The following is a 17,771-nucleotide window of genomic DNA, read 5'->3' as shown; positions in this document are numbered from 1 at the left end:
AATACAGAAACAGAGAGAAACTTGTGGTAGAAAAGAGACAATATGCCCACTTGTGGCAAGCAAGCTCTGAGATGGCTCTTCTCTTCATTACAAGGTCCTTGTGCATTTTGGAGAGCACCCCTCTCTTTGTTGCCTGAGCTTGATAATGGAAATCAGCTGGGAGACTGGCGCTGAGAGACCCTTGAATTGTATGTCTGGTGGCAGGATACTCTCAGTGGAGGGCTTTGGAATTCACTCCCTCTGCCCTCTTTGGCCCAACACAGTCCAATGCTGTTGACCGTGAGGCCCATTTACCCAGATTTGCTGGAGTGGGGCTTGGTGGCAGAATGTTCTTATTTGCATTAATGACGATTGGTTGGCATGCTGTAGCGTATTTTTATTTTTGTTGTAAAAACACCTAGAGGGCATCTTATAAATGGAATTAATTACAGCCGTTAATTAATTAATTAATTTAAATACGGCGCACAGGTTTTCCTTTCGCTAGACAAACAGAATGGGCTCTCTTCAGTGCTGACTCACACCGTGTGCAAATCGACTGAGCCCAATTTATCCTGCCTGCGACTCCGCTGCAATCAGCAGGGCTCCAGCTGGGAGCCTGTGTTGCCAACTCCTGCGATTTTAATCATGCACCTCGCGATACTGGGCATGTTGGAAATAATTTTTCCTAATAAGTTTATTAAGGTCTACTAGGACTCAGCTTCTCCATAAGAATTCCTTTATTAGTCCCCAAGGCCACTTGGGGTGTTGGTTACATACCAAATACAGACATAAGCATACACACCCATTTTCTATACCTTAGCAACAATAAAGTTATAGGCATTGGGCAAAAGACTTACAAGTTCAGGCCTGGGAGACCCCTTCCCATCATGGCGCGGCTCCAGAGGGGGAAGGAAAAGCTCTGACCAAGAACCCCTAGAAAAACCTTGCTTTTTTATACACTGTAACAAACGAGTGATGTCATCGCTGGTTACTGGACCTTCGCTAAAGTCAGCTGAAGCGCTTTAGGACTGCACTCTGCTGCTCTCCCTTATCTCCCTTTGCCATATTTCCCCCCAACTACTGGACTAAGCATTTCTAACCAATTATTTACTGCACCTGGTGCCCAATTAACCATGTTTTCTTTATTTCTATTGCTTCGCCTAAGCTTTAAGTAAGATAACACTGGAATTTCCAGGGTCACTACAAATTGAACACAAACAACTTCTCCTTCTCATGATTTCATTCTTTTTAATCACATGTGTCGGGCCTATCATGCATGCTAAAATCCAAACTCAATTTAAAACCATAGTTCACTCAGGCCTAACGTGGGCCTGTATTCATACATGACACTTTTCCTAAAGCCCGAGCTCATGGAGTCATGTGATTATGTGAGAATCTCAGCTTTCGTTTAAAAATGAAAGCAAATTTCTTGCGCTCATGGTTGCAAAGAAAAGCTTGAAAGCATGACCTGAGTGCACCCTAATGGTTTAAAAAGCAGAAGGCAAATAGAAAGAATGCCAGAATTATTTATTTAAAAAACCTTCATGATTTTTAAGCCAATCTTTTGATTTTTGGAACCTGACTTATGGTTTTTGAATGTTGCTGTTGATGACACACAAACGTGGCCCGGGGGGGGGGGAGGAGGGATGTTGATGGGAATGCAAAGCAATAACTCGCCCTTCAAAAACCCACTGGAAAGGAAGGGTCTGGGAGCTGGGGCTCCTGTCACGCTGCAAAACCATGCTGAGAGGCTCTGCCTCTTCCAGCCCCATTAGCTTCATCCATGCCCACCAATCCCCAGCTACAAAATCCACGTAAGTGAGCAGACTGACTCCTTTCCCTGCCATTTTGCCTCTGAAGACAATTGCTCAGGCTAAGAGGAGGCGTACAACATAGAAGTAGGAGCCCACATCCACAGGCCCTCTCTGAGCTGGAAGGGAGCGCATGGGAGATGGGGTGTCTTCAAGGGAAAAGGGACATATGGGTGCATATATGTGAGAGCATGTGCACTTATCTCCGGGGGCATTGCCCCTGGGGTTGGGTGTCTCATGGCACCTGTATGATGGAGGCAGGCACAGTGGAGGGCTGGGTGCGGAAGCAGCTGTTTGTCTCCTGGAGGAAGTGTGTGTGTGTGTATGTGTGGCATTTCCTGGGGGCAGGAAGCAGCGATTTGTCCCTGGGGTGTACGCAGGGGGAAGAGGAGCATGTATATGGGAGAGCAGGTGGCTCTATTATGGTGGAGGCAACCCAGAAGGTGGCCTCTGCATAGAAGAGAGCATGTCACCACTAGCCTCTTCCCAAACTTCCCACGAGCCAAGCTTGGTGGCCAACCCAGGCCCCCCCCCCCCGAGTATCTTGTTTGTGTTGATGCTTTGCATAAAATGAAAGATTTGTAGAAGACTTGCTGGATGCTTCAGAACTCCGGTCTGTGGAAACCACCTCCCAGCTGTCCCCTTGCCTCTGAAAGGCTTTCTTCCCCTCCCATCCATCATGGAAACCACCTCCCAGCTGTCCCCTGGCCTCTGAGACTTTCTTCCCCTCTCATCTATGACAGCCACACAGCTGATTTTCAGGAGCATGGCAGGGTCAGCCTGACTGAGGCCAGTGCTTTCCTCAGACCCATAACACAACTGAAAAAGCAGGGTCTATGCATCACAGGGCACAACCATGGAAGGAAACACAAAAGGTGGGACCCACAGGGACCTCTCCTGTGTCAGACACAGGGACAAACCCTGCTTCCTTTACTCCTGCCAGTCACAAGCATCCCTGGTGCCAAGAATCCTTCTGGCCTGAAATCAGTGACTGTAGCCACAGCTGTGGATGGGATGTGGGTTCATGTGAAGAAAGGAATGATGTCAATGATGCTGTGGATGGAGCACTGGCCTGGGAGTCAGAAGACGGGTTCTGTTGTTGGCTTTGCCACTATCTTCCTGAGAGACCTTGGGCAAATCACTTCTCTCTGTGCCTCGGTTTCCTTTCCCACCCTTTGCCACTCTGGTTGGCTTAGAGGGCAACCTTTTCCAGGCAGGGTCTGCTTCTATGTTTGTACAGCCCCTCATCTCTGCCAGGGCCTCAAAGCACTACCCCAATACAAATAGTAACAGTCACCTTTGAGCTGCCATCCACTGCACCGACTTCTACTTCACTCAGTCACGGGCTAATCTGATACTCCCGCTCCCCCCCAACACCCCGAAAAACTACTGTCACAGATCACTGGGGTTCTCAGATGACCTGCAATGGAAGCAGCAGCAGAGAAGGAAATTTGAAAACGGATGATGAAACTACAAGGCAGAAGCAGGCAGGCTTCCAAGATGAGAATTTCCCACAATCCTTCTCCACAGCTGTGGTAGCAGCAAAGGGATCATTTTTCTCCTGAATCGTTACAGCTGCTAAATCACAACTAGCAGAACTTTCCAGGAATGTAAATTGGGTCATCAATCCCAATCGCCTTCACTCTACTCCAGAAGCCAGCATCCCACGCTGTCAACCCATTTCACAGGCCACCCGAATCCAGAATGACCTCTCCAGACACAGGAGAGACCCTCCCAGCCCAATAACTGGAAACACCTCTCCTCTTTTCCCAGGCCTAGTTATACAACCAAAGGCATTCCATGTGCTACCAGAAACTCAAGCCACTTCCTGTGACTCGGATCCATGATTAGTAAAAGGCGCCTGGGCAGGGATCACGACACAGTTAATGCTACCTTTCAAGAGGGAAACTTACCACTCACCCTAAACCAGCGGTTCTCAAACTGTGGGTCAGGACCCCAAAGTGGATTGTCACCCCATTTTAATGGGGTCGCCAGGGCTGGCTTAGATTTGCTGGGGCCTGGGCCGAAGACAAAGCCCGAGCCCCACCACCTGGGGCCAAAGCTCAAGCCCAAGCCCCAACTCCTGGGGCTGAAGCCGAAGCCTGAGGGCTTCAGTCCTGAGTGGCAGGGCTCAGGTTACAGGCCCCCTGCATGGGACTGAAGCCCTGAGGCTTCGGCTTTGGTCTCCTCACCAGAGGCGGTGGGGCTTCGGTCGCCCCTGTGGGGTCATGCAGTAATTTTCGTTGTCAGAAAGGTGCAATGAAGTTTGAGAACCCCTGTCCTAAACCTTTAAAAGATTTGGCCAGTACTCCACAAAAGCCAAAACTGGATCCTACCAATCTAGCAAATTAACACCTGGTATACACAATCCTTTCCTGAGCAAACGAATAAAAAACAACCACCACCACCACCACCAAAACCAGTCAAAAGGCAGATCTTATACACCAGCTGGTCCAATGTACAGAGGCCCGGCCCATGAACAGCACCAGCTTCTAAGACACATTACCATAGTGGTGACAGATGACAGAACAAGGAGTAATGGTCTCAAGTTGCAGTGGGGAGGTTTAGGTTGGATATTAGGAAAAACTTTTTCACTAGGAGGGTGGTGAAGCACTGGAATGGGTTGCCTAGGGACGTGGTGGAATCTTCTTCCTTAGAGGTTTTTAAGGTCAGGCTTGACAAAGCCCTGGCTGGGATGATTTAGTTGGGGATTGGTCCTGCTTTGAGCAGGGGGTTGGACTAGATGACCTCCTGAGGTCCCTTCCAACCCTGATATTCTATGATTCTATAGTGCTCCAGTCACCACAATGGCTCCCCATAGAATGGTAGGTTAATTCTGAGGCATTGGTCCTTATCCTTCAGGCCACCCATCCCATGGCATTGGATCAGACTGCCAAAAAGACTGCCTCTTGCTAAGGGACCATAGTCTCCCTTGGCAGTTACATTCCATGGGAAGAATGAACCTGTCAGCTGCAAAGGGCAGGACAGGGATTCTTTGGCATCTGGCCCAAGACTTTGGAACCCTCTTCTGAAGATGGCAAGAATGACCAGGAGGCCCCACTGCTTTCAGAATGAAATGCAAGACTCCTTTAGCCTAGCATTCCCACCACAGCAGCAACTAAGAAAGGGAAGAGGAGAAGTTCACACACAAAAAGGAAAGGGGGGGGGGGGAGATTAAAGACTCCAGCAACCTCTTAGGGAAGAGGTAGAAATATACCCCACTCATTGGACCCAGTTAGTTCTGTTTTTGAAAGGGTTTAGATACTAAAGAGATAAGTAAGCCTCTAGGAACCCAGACAAATAAAGAGATTGGATAAACAGGGTCAAAACATCTAGATCCAAACCATTTGTATTAAACATACCACAACTTCCACCCTTATTCTGATTGCTGTAGACCAGTGGTTTCCAATCTGTGGTCCGCTGACCTCTTATGGTCCGCAGATTATGCTAAGGGGTGTGTGAAAGATTGTCGTTACCATAGAACAGTGGTTTTCAACCTGTGTTCTGCTGACTATGTCTAAGATTGCCAAAGGGGTCTGCACCTGCATTCAAACATTTTTAGGGGTCCGGCAAATGAAAAAAGGTTGAAAACTACTGCTTTAGACAAGCATTACTGTATGGTTCTATAGAAGGTTTTCATTTAATTAATATAGAAAATTCAGAATGAGATGGGAGGGGGAAGGGTGCCCAGTGAAGGCTCATGTGATAATAAAAGATGACTGTAACTAACAGTTGTTACTCAGACATTGTTAATGACATTATAAGCACTACCATGTGCTAGGCAAGCTGTGACATGCGCCCTGGTGGACATATGGATAATAAGATCACATGCTTCTTTCAATCAAAGTGATAAGTATGAACTCAATCTGTATCAGAGGAAAGCCCTGTGTATCAGTGACTGGCGATAGGCTTTGGAGACTGAGGGAAAGGAGGCTCCTACAGTTAAAAGGGAAATGAAAGCACAACCCCCAGCATAAACATTTTGGCACTAAGTACTGAGAGCACATGGGCCAAATTCTGAAATCCCTATCCAGGGCCCACTCCTTCAGCCTTTCCTGATTCAGGAAGAGCTACTCAATCCCAGTCTGCATTGAAGAACCAGGCCTTCTGTTTTAACAAGGTTTGGCAATCTTTATTCATTAACTTATTGGGAGTTTTCCCTGATTAAGGACTTCAGGATGATAACAAAGAACAGCATTCTCAAAGCCTCCATATCCGCCAGGAGTTTTTCCTTTACTCTGACATACTGTGTATTCACCTGACCCTGAAGTCAGGGATCTTGCTATAAATGTATAGTATATTTTAATTAATCAATTCTGATTCACGTATAATAATATATCATGCTCAATACCCAGTGCAGCATTATGTGGGGGCACATACAGCTCTTCTAACTTGCCCCTGTACCTGAGCACAGGCAGACAGAGTACAGGCAGTTCACTGTCATTAGAACCACTGAATATAATCACCAAATTTAATGCTTTTATCATTGCTTAATGGATCAGTGAACAGAGGCGCTAAGGAAAGACAATTAGAAGCATTCGTTTATGCTCAAAATTTTTCCATTGCCTTGCTTTTGTCTAAAGAGTTATTCAGTCCCTAATTGTGAAATGTAATTTTGTTTGGAGATTTTTGTTATATTTGTTTGTGTGTGTGTGTGTGTGTGTGTGTGTGTGTGTGTGTGTGTGGTTAATGCGGTTATTTGCTGTACACAGTTTCTTTTTCAGATCAGCCCATGTAATGGAATTCACCAGCTGCCTTGATTCTTAAGTGGAGGGGGACATTTCTTTAAGGGTCTCAGGGCATTTCCTGGACTCCTGAAGTGTCTCCAGTGGAAATGATATTTCACTGGCAATATTCATTTCTTTAAATAGTCTCATGATGGCCTGCAATCCTGCATTCTTAGGGTCAGGCTTGATGCTTCTTTCAGAGGGCAATGGGTCAAAAATGAAGTCATTTTTTCGAACTCCCCCACCCTGAATTTGGATAAATGGGACCCCGATCTAAACCATCTCCCCATGCTTGGTTTAAAAAAGCCTCCACAACTGATAATGTACAAATCACAACCAGCCCCTGAGTTTGTCCAGCTGTTTTTGAAACCAGCATGAGACAAGATCAGAACCATTTCTCTGAACTGCCCCCACTAAAAAAGGGTGTGTGGTGAGGTGGGGGATGGTAGGATAAGAGGGACCCAAGGCTTTCAGCACTGCTAGATCTGATCAACAAGGTTTGGCAAAGTTGAAACTAGCCACAGTCTGGCCCCGCTCTAGTTGCGGGTGTTCCCACTTGCCTGCTCTTGCTCAGAGACATTGCATGCCAGGCAGGCTCATGGGAACTATTTTTGGTAGGTCGTAATAAACCACACCTGAAAGTTGTTTTTTCCACTCTAAGTGTTTAACTAGGAGGCCACCTGCTATTCCAGAGCCCCGCTGAGCCTGGATGGCGAGGCAGGGAGTGAATAAATTGCCCTTTTAGCACGTTCTCTCTGACGGCAGGGTTTGCAGTTCCAGGCCCCGATGTGAAATCCAGAGTGAATGAGGAAGATTGATTTAAACCAATCACTAACACTTACATAGAGCCCCTTATTCAAGCCTCCCAAACCTTGTCTTAGACTATTGAATCAATCCTGTCTTCACTTTCCCCCTGCCTTAAGTAACAAACCAAATCAGATGCTGGCACGGTCTTCTCTAATTGACTGAGCTGAACAAGTGCATCCTTGTCTCAGGATGTGGGCATCAGAACTGCTACATTAGGGAGAGACTAAGCATGTGCAGCTATCAATAAATTCCAGGCTATAGACGGGAACCAGGAGAGGTACATGAAAACAGATGCATACTTCAGACACCAAGATCCACTGCTTTGCTGGGCTTACAATTTTGAAACCTTTGAATGGGTAACACAAAAGCCCAAGGAGGGTGAAAAGAGTGGGGTCGGTACTTTCCTAAGTAGGTCTGTCATAACATAGTTGGAGACCCAGGTGTCCCATGATTGACAATACTGCACTTTTCCTAAGGTGCTTATGGGATAAAAGCTGGATTGTAGTAAGTGTGTAAGCTCCTCCACTGCGCTAGCTCCTGATGGGAGCCTTTGGGAATGAAGCGACTTCCCTCCCAGAGGGATTCCCTCACCCAGAATTCCCTACATCAATGTCAGCTGGGAGATGCTAGTGTCAGAGCCGTGTTGCAATTGCATGCGATTGGAGCTCCCATGTAAGAGGTGCCTGTGTTCTCTGAGTACTTGGAGTAGGGGATGCTAGAAAGACCAGCAGCATGTGGTGCCTCAGTGTATCTGGGTAGGAACATGTCCCCACATATCCCTGTGCACAAACTGCTGGCTGGAGAGCTACACTGGCATGGAGCCATGTGACCGCTTTTCCAAAGATGCAGCAGAGACCAGCGAGTGTGCTCCCAGTCCCCCCACACATGGATTACACCTCCAGCCACCAGCTCTTGCACAGTTCACTTCCCCCGCCCAGCCCTGTTCCTAAGTCATGGGCACATTTCTTAATTCTCTCAAATTCTCCTTCCTGAAATCAAATAGCCCAGGGCTGCTGTGCTCTGCTAATGCAGCCTGGTTGCACTGCATTCTGGTAGCTAGTGGACATGGCACCCAGAGTCCCTCTACTCTCACATCCTCCATTGCTTCCTCCCTGCGGGTGAGAAGAACTCACAGATGGCACTTTGCACTGCTTGAGCAAAGTGGCTGCAGTGGACTGGAGAATCCGACCCTTTATTTGTCTTTTACGTATATATTTTCAGAAGATGGTTGAGGATGCATGGCTGCATTTGCTGCCCAGCAGCTACCTGGAGAGCTGAAACCCTCCAGAGTGATGTGGTCTCAAGTGCCAGAAGATGTGGCCTAGGACACTTTTTGTTCCCCTCTGGCTCTGGTGGCCTGGAGCAGATACCCACGGTGGTCACTTCCTGGTCTCCTGCTAGCCCAAGGAATTTCCCCCCACCACACCCTTCATGGCCAAAGCGCTGCTCAATGGCAACAGAAATGCTTTAATCACGTGACACCTCCTCTTCTTGTTCCCTTCCCATATCTCCTCCATGATGCTGGTGCCATCCCACCGGGCCACACACCCCATCCTGTCGGAACGAGCCGGCCTCTCCTTCTGCTGCCCATGCTCCAGGCATTTGTGGGCAGATACTTTTGGGCACGAACACTCTCTTCACACTTCAGCCTTTTTTTTTTTTTTTTTTTTTGGTAAAACCATGCGGCTGCTTGTCGTGTTCAGTTTGGAAACCACCGCACTGGCCGTGGCTTTTAACAGCATGGACCAGTAGCTGCTTCCGCTTTACCCTGACGTGCTTTCGTTGTTAGCTGGATGAGGTCTCCACGAAGCTATAAGCAATAGCCAACAAGACTCGAGATACCTGCTCTTATGGTTTTAATAGGGCATCATTAAAATAAAAAATCTCCGGTCCCTCATTCATCTAACCTTCCCTGTTGCTCTCTCTCCTCCTTTACATGCCACCCCCTCTCCACTCTCTCCGCTTCCCCCCTGCCCCCCTCTCTTTCTTCTTTTGAAGACAGGCATTAAAGCTCATAAACATGTGTTGAAGACATGCCGATTAACAAGCTCCTTCAAAAAGAACAAAAGAAGGGGTAAGGGGGAGAGATAATGAGGAGGAGGAGGAGAAGCTAAACAGAGCAGGCATCCTTACAAATGAATTTCCCTGGCGGAGTCTAAATTATGCAGCAATTGCTGTGGTCACGAAATCAAGGGGAACTAGGGGTCCTGTCTGTCTTCGAGGAAGTGCCTGCTGGGAGGAGCTGGGACAGGAGTAACTATTAACTCTCCAGCAGCCGGCATTCCTACAGCACTCTCTACAGGGGCACGCGGGAGGCGCAAGCTCCTCCTTAGCCTGCACCCCTGCACCATCTCTAGCAGTGCAATCTGGGCCTGATTCGCATTGGTACGAAGGCCCTTTTACACTGCGGCGTAAGTTAGGTTACCAGAGTGGTGTAAGGGAACATTTGTATACAGGAGAATCAGGCCATCCGTGCTGAGAAGTTACGAGTTATTCCTTCCGAGATTAGTTTAAGGGAAAACTCTCCAACGGCCCACTTTTTGGAAGGCAATGTGACCTAGTGGATAGAGTACTGGACCGGTGTTCAGGAGACCTAGGTTCTACTCCTGGCTTGGAGGTGGGCCTGCTGGGTGACCTTGAGCAAGTCATGTCACCTGCCTGTGCCTCAGTTTCCCCATCTGTAAAATGGGGATGATGCGAGTGACCTCCTCTGTAAAGTGTTTGGAGATCTACTGATGAAAAGTGGGATAGAAGAGCTAGGTATTATTATTACTGTTATTTAACATGGGGGGGTGCATAGATCAGAGGCACAGACAAAGGCAGGAGGTTGCGGTCCATCCCAGGCCTGGCTACAGGCCACAGCAGAAGAGGCATGGAAGAGCACAATCAAATCTGCTGGGGTTTTTTTTTTTTTTTAATTTTTTTTTCTAGAACAATCTTTCCCAGCTGCTTTCTGTTGGCAGCTGTGCAGAACCAGAGCCCTACCTGGCAGCCAAGGGGAGGAAATGCTGACTCAGCCTGGGGTGGATTCGTGTGGGAGGGACTGCACTGGGTGGGAGCAAAGGGATTTTTTTAACCCTTACTCTGCTAGGTTTTCCAGTCCACCAGCCAAACAGGAGACATGTGTGTGCTTCTTGTCTCTTTAAAGCACTAAAATATGAGGCTAAACAATGTGATGAACTAGAGGTGGGGACACTATAAGCTCTTTGGGGCAGGGACTGTCCCTTACTCTGTGGTGGTACAGCACCTAGCTCAGTGGGGCTCATTCGGGCCCTAGAGGCGCTATCCAAATACAGTTACTTAATAACAGCATGTAGCATCCTGGAGACGAGGAGGAGAAAAGCATCAGATTCACACTCCCCCTTCTCACCTAGAAGCTTCTCTCCTCGTCCCCTTCACTCCCCCTCACACACTCTTCACTCAACCCAAGCTACTCGCTTGACCCTCCCTTCTGGGTCCTCTTTCCCCCCCCCCCCCGCAGCCCCTACACTTGGAACACCCCCTTTTCCTGGCCCATCCAACATGGCTCCCACTTCTCCTTCTCAGAATTAACCTTTCCAAGGAGGCTTCTAAACTGTGCAACCCTCAACACGTGCATATTAAATTAACAAGCAATCCCATGACCATATGGCCATCACCTTTGTCCTCCCCATGCTAGTCATCTCCAGCTGTTAACATTTACGGCCCTGTTTGGCCATTGAGTAGTACCTTAGTCCCTGAGTTCTCCCATTGAAACCATCAGTCAATGAGCTGCTCCACCTGAGTGAGGATGGCAGAACTGAACTCTTACACTAAACTTGTGGGGTTTCTTCCACCTCCCTCTGAGGCATCTGGTGCTGGTCACTGTCAGAGACAGGATACTGGGCCAGATGGACCTTGGGTCTGATCCAGCTTGGCAATGGTTATCTTCTCAGGTAAGCTCCTTGGGGCATGGCCTCTATCCTCCTTTTTTTTGGACATCTAAGTAATTAAGTTAATAGTAATAATAGCAACTGAGAGATTATGTGAGACTGGGAGAAGAGGAAGGAGAGGGGAAGAAATTCCTCCTTAGTCCCATTGGACTAGATTCATAGATTCTAGGACTGGAAGGGACCTCGAGAGGTCATCGAGTCCAGTCCCCTGCCCGCATGGCAGGACCAAATACTGTCTAGACCATCCCTGATAGACATTTATCTAACCTACTCTTAAATATCTCCAGAGATGGAGATTGACCTCCTGAGATCCCTTCCAACCTTGATATTCTATGATTCTGGAGTATGAGAAGCAAGGCACCTCCCGTAGTCCATGGATTGTTAAACAGCAGAGGAAATGCTTTTCATTTGCCTCTCCTTAGAGTCTCCCTCTGCAGTAGTCACTACAGATCTGTGCCTTCCATGGGCCCTGGACTGTGTACTGCAGGCTGAAGTATTGGTGTTGACAAATCAACTCCACTTTAACAAGCAGACACTTCCCTTTCTTGTCCAAAGAACACACTCTGTTCCCAGCCAGACTAATGCATATTGAGTACAGATCTGTAGGTTTGATGTTTCTGAGCAGTTTGTTGGACAGAGCTCCTCGGAGACGAGTCCAGAAAATCAGAAATCCATTGGGAACCACGTTGTGAATAGTCATTACCTAAAACTTCAAAACTCTTTCCAAGCCTGACTTTGTAAACCTTTAAAAAGGTCTCTTGATCCAAGCCAGGCAAGCCTCCACTTGCATCTAGTGCCACCACCCGGGGGGGCTGTAGCAGGCGTGTGTGGTTCCCAGAAGCAGAACCTTAATGATTTAAGTCTTAGATCCGAGAGAGACATGCCACTGGTGGAGTGAAATCACTTACTAGGGCTACACAGCCAGGAACAGGTGTGCGAAAATCAGCACCCAGACACCAGTTAGAACAACATTTTTTTCCCCTTGCATTCCATAAATCAACACTCTAATCTTTCACTGTCCAGCGAGATCTCTCACTGGGAGGGTGATAAATTGCCCTCCAGCCTCTGACAGCTGCTGGGAAATCACTCATGGCCTGAGACAAACCTCTAAATCTGACATTATAGAGTGTTGAAAGGAAGAATGTCTGTTTTTATAACCTACCTCAGTTATAATAAATATTTAAAATCCACATTAACATCCTCTTATAGTTACAATCTGCCCTCTATGGAACAGTGTCCAACTTAGATTTAATTAGCAGTTGAACCTTTCCAGCCCAAGCTCCTAGTTACACTGAAGATCCAAGTCTCCAGTGAAATGCCTCTGTTTTCTTAAACTACCTGCACCGTAATAAATATTAGCCATGTCGCCAGGCAGCCCTGTTGGAGACAGTGCTCTTTTTGTCTTCTCGAAAGCTAACATTTAATTTAAATGATAGGGTCTTTCCAGACTCCAAGGGGAATTTCTTTCCTGCTCTCCAGAACTTCGCCATACTTCACTTCCAAAGGCTGGTATATTCCTTTAGCACCAGGAGAATACAGGAATGGAAACATCTTAGTGCTGGTAGGGAATCAGACAAAACCAAGCCTACTACTATGATAGTTGCTCTTGGGGCTGTATCAGAACCACAGATTAGAGCCCCCTCACCGTTAAACTTTGGGGAAGTTCAGATACAGATCCAAACTTTTGCAACTGGAGAAAGGAGAAAGATTTGGCTCTGAAATGTTGGCAGAGCAAAACTGAGCACTTTGCCATCTGACTTTACAATTTGTTATTGTTTGTTGTCATTGTCGCAGTCTTTTTATGCAAGTAAAACAACTTTTTTTTCCCCTTTCTTTTTTGATGCAAGTAACACACTTTGAAAGCAAAATGAGTTTGTTTGTTTTTTTGGTCCCCCTCCCCTCAGAGTAGAAGTTTCTTTTCACTTGTGGCAAAATCTCACAAAACTAAACTGGCAAAGAAAGATTTCCTTCAGCTTTAACCAAACAAAGATCCCAAATACTCCCATTTCGATACCTGTGCATGGTTCTCCCAGTCCTGCCTAGATGCAACCTCCTTATGACCATGGTGGAACCACCAAATATAGACTTAAGGCTAGAGATGGGCCTGAGCCAATCTCATCAGTCCACATACCCTTTGGGGAAGCTTGGATGTGGTTCTAGACCTGAACCCCAGAACTTGGACTTTACTATTCCTATTTCATTATTAGGTACATTTTAAAGGTGTTAATCACTGTTGTATATAGTGGTAATTATAGCCAGCTGTTATATAGTGCTTTTCATCCATGGATCATTGGACAAATGACCAAGGAGGAGTATAAAAATATTGCTCAGGCATGGAGGAGTGAAATCAGGAAGGCCAAATCACACTTGGAGTTGCAGCTAGCAAGAGATGTTAAGAGTAACAAGAAGGGTTTCTTCAGGTGTGTTAGCAACAAGAAGAAAGTCAAGGAAAGTGTGGGCCCCTTACTGAATGAGGGAGGCAATCTAGTGACAAAGGATGTGGAAAAAGCTAATGTACTCAATGCTTTTTTTGCCTCTGTCTTCAAGAAAAAGGTCAGCTCCCAGACTACTGCACTGGGCAGCACAGCATGAGGAGGAGGTGACCAGCCCTCTGTGGAGAAAGCAGTGGTTCAGGACTATTTAGAAAAGCTGGATGAGCACAAGTCCATGGGGCCGGAAGCACTGCATCTGAGGGTGCTAAAGGAGTTGGCGGATGTGATTGCAGAGCCATTGGCCATTATCTTTGAAAACTCATGGCGATCGGGGGAGGTCCCGGATGACTGGAAAAAGGCTAATGTAGTGCCATCTTTAAAAAAGGGAAGGAGGAGGATCCAGGGAACTACACGCCAGTCAGCCTCAGCTCAGTCCCTGGAAAAATCATGGAGCAGGTCCTCAAGGAATCAATTCTGAAGCAGTTAGAGGAGAGGAAAGTGATCAGGAACAGTCAGCATGGATTCACCAAGGGCAAGTCATGCCTGACTAACCTAATTGCCTTCTATGACGAGATAACTGACTCTGTGGATGAGGGGAAAGCAGTTGACGTGTTATTCCTTAACTTTAGCAAAGCTTTTGATACGGTCTCCCACAGTATTCTTGCCAGCAAGTTAAAGAAGTATGGGCTGGATGTATGGACTATAAGGTGGATAGAAAGCTGGCTAGATCGTCGGGCTCAACGGGTAGTGATCAATGGCTCCATGTCTAGTTGGCAGCCGGTATCAAGCGGAGTGCCCCAAGGGTCAGTCCTGGGGCCGATTTTCTCCAATATCTTCATTAATGATCTGGAGGATGGCGTGGACTGCACCCTCAGCAAGTTTGCAGATGACACTAAACTGGGAGGAGTGGTAGAGATGCTGGAGGGTAGGGATAGGATACAGAGGGACCTAGACAAATTAGAGGATTGGGCCAAAAGAAATCTGATGAGGTTCAACAAGGACAAGTACAGAGTCCTGCACTTAGGACGGAAGAATCCCATGCACTGCTACAGACTAGGGACCGAATGGCTAGGCAGCAGTTCTGCAGAAAAGGATCTAGGGGTTACAGTGGATGAGAAGCTGGATATGAGTCAACATTGTGCCCTTGTTGCCAAGAAGGCTAACGGCATTTTGGGCTGTATAAGTAAGGGCATTGCTAGCAGATCGAGGGACGTGTTCATTCCCCTCTATTCGACATTGGTGAGGCCTCATCTAGAGTACTGTGTCCAGTTTTGTGCCCCACACTACAAGAAGGATGTGGAAAAATTGGAAAGAGTCCAGCGGAGGGCAACAAAAATAATTAGGGGGCTGGAGCACATGACTTATGAGGAGAGGCTGAGGGAACTGGGATTGTTTAGTCTGCAGAAGAGAAGAATGAGGGGGGAGTTGATAACTGCTTTCAACTACCTGAAAGGGGGTTCTAAAGAGGATGGATCTAGACTGTTCTTAGTGGTAGTAGATGACAGAACAAGGAGTAATGGTCTCAAGTTGCAGAGGGGGAGGTTTAGGTTGGATATTAGGAAAAACTTTTTCACTAGGAGGGTGGTGAAGCACTGGAATGGGTTACCTAGGGAGGTGGTGGAATCTCCTTCCTTAGAGGTTTTTAAGGTCAGGCTTGACAAAGCCCTGGCTGGCATGATTTAGTTGGGGACTGGTCCTGCTTTGAGCAGGGGGGTTGGACTAGATGACCTCCTGAGGTCCCTTCCAACCCTGATATTCTATGATTCTAAGATCTCAAAGCACTCTACAGAGGAGGCCAAACCCCTCTCTTTATGATGTGCTGAACTAATATCCCTCAACCCAAAACCCATGAACGTTAGAGAAGTTTGGATGCAGACCTGAACCTTGCAACTTGGGCCCATCAGATACAGTGGGTCTAGTTCATGAGTGCCACTCTCGTTCATTTCTGCAGGAGTTGCACCCATGTAATGGAGAGCAGAATCGGGCCCACGCGGCTTCTTCAGAGTCTGTCTTGAGTTAGTAGCTGCCCTTATTTAGTGGCTGCACCTTTCACCATGCAAGCCAAAGAGGAAAGAAACTAAGTTCTAGGAAAGCCGTAGCATGTACACAAAGCTACCTAGGATTTGGCAAGGAGGGATGATCTGCAATGCTTTTCTTGCGAAATAGTAACAGGACAGTGGTTTGCTAAAGAGCCTCAGGTGGGCAACCTCCCTAAGATTCTATAGTTAATAGGACAGAGGACATGAGGCCTCGTATTGCGAAAGCATGATGGGCCAGCTGCCAGATATGCACATTCCCACCCTGCTTTTATTCTGTGAGCCCTACACCCAGCTCAGCTGCCACTGAATCAATAACACCCCATCAATGGCAAATCAAGTCCTCCCAAAGGGCACCCACTGCCCAGATAGAAATATCATACATTTTCCTTACGCATTTCATGAAGTGCACCAAACATCTATGCACATTGTGTAAATAACGGGTCAATGGGTCCCTTAGTTGTCAGATGCATTGTCAGATTGTGCATTTCAGACTATTGCTAGCTTTCCAATTTGTGTTAAATTTATTTTATTAGATTGTCAAATATACATACAACACATATCTGCAGCCACAGGTATATGTTAAATATACAAGCACAAGCACTTACATTTCCTATCTATCTCATCAAACTATGGAAAATGCTCACAAGGACATGTAGCCTTTGAAATGTGCGTCCCCAAAATATACAGCCATTAGAATGTGCTCAGAGGTGTCAGCTTCACATTGTGAATTTACTTAGGTCTGCTGATGTTGTTCTTCCACCACCAGTGAGAAGGTAGTCCCTACAAAAACAGAACTAATAAACATAGTGAGATTTTCTATTATTGATACCCTGATTTTGCTGGAATTGAACCAGCTCTCTTATAAATTGCATCAGATTTCTTTTGTTTGAAGCTCTGCACGAAAACCAAAGTCCATTATAAACAGTGAAAGCCAATAAGGATAGATCTAAAATCTGTCTTGTACAGAGTTTACCACAATGGGCTCCTGGTCCTTGACTAGACCTCCTAAGTGCCATGCTAATACAAATAGACACTAAATAATAATGTTGAACCAAATAATCCTGTGGGTTCTGGCAGGGAAGTTGCTCTCCCCCTAATTTATGGTCTGCAGTCAGATGGTGGGCAATTGGTAGCTTACTACCCTTCATGATCCTGCTCTTTTGTGGATGAGGAAAAGGCTGCTGGCCCTTACCCAACCACAATCCTACAAAGGTACAGAGCTGGCTTCCCATTTTGTACAACTCACCCCCACAACTCTAATGGCCCGGAATCTGTTTGCATCACACACCTGCTGTGTTTCTTACTCTACTTGGTACAGAAAATATCACCCCCATATGGAAAGTGCTTGTGTATATAAATAACCTCCTATTTTATAAAGAGTTTACAGCCAGTCCGTCCTACTTGGAGGAGAAATTACATTCTCGGGTGTTCAAGGTTTATTTTCGATGAGGAGAGAAGTAGTGTGTACAGAATGGAGGACTTGTGGTCCCTTGGGTAGAGAGGTTACATGAGCCCCTGTTAGCTTTTTTAACTTTCGCTTTTCCAGATGTTTTCAGATTGCCCAGAGAAGCTACCATAAAAGCTCTCAGTTACACAGAGCCTGGGATGAAAGGTTACGAAACTGCCTCATTCTTCACTCAGTATGTGAGTCTGCATCGTTCATAGAGACCGAGGGTGTAAATATAGTTTATAGATCTTGCTGCTCTGGCTCATTCTGGAGAATCAGCAGAGAGGGGACCTCTGTTGAAAGAGGTCTCGGTCACACATGTGGGAGATAGAAGGAAAGCAGATCGTTCCACAGTCCTTGGCTAGAATACTTAACCTAGAGACCAATCAAGTCCACACTGGCTCAGAGGCCCACCTCCCACACTGCAGGGTACAAATAACTCCCTGTTGTCATAAACAGGAGTTATGCAGATCTTGTGGCAGGAGAAGAGGGCTCTGAAACTCTTACCCCAGCAGCCAGAGACTATATGAAGGCAACACCAGCACTTCCATGAAGTTTGGCAGTCGTAGTCCAAACCAAGGTACTTCAGGACACTTAGCACAGCAAGTGGAGGTTACT

This window comes from Terrapene carolina, unplaced genomic scaffold, assembly GCF_002925995.2.
Source record: "Terrapene carolina triunguis isolate 2854851 unplaced genomic scaffold, T_m_triunguis-2.0 Scaffold93, whole genome shotgun sequence".
Lineage (NCBI taxonomy): Eukaryota > Metazoa > Chordata > Testudines > Emydidae > Terrapene > Terrapene triunguis.
The sequence above is the reverse complement of the archived record's forward strand: the minus strand, read 5'-3'. Positions refer to the sequence as shown.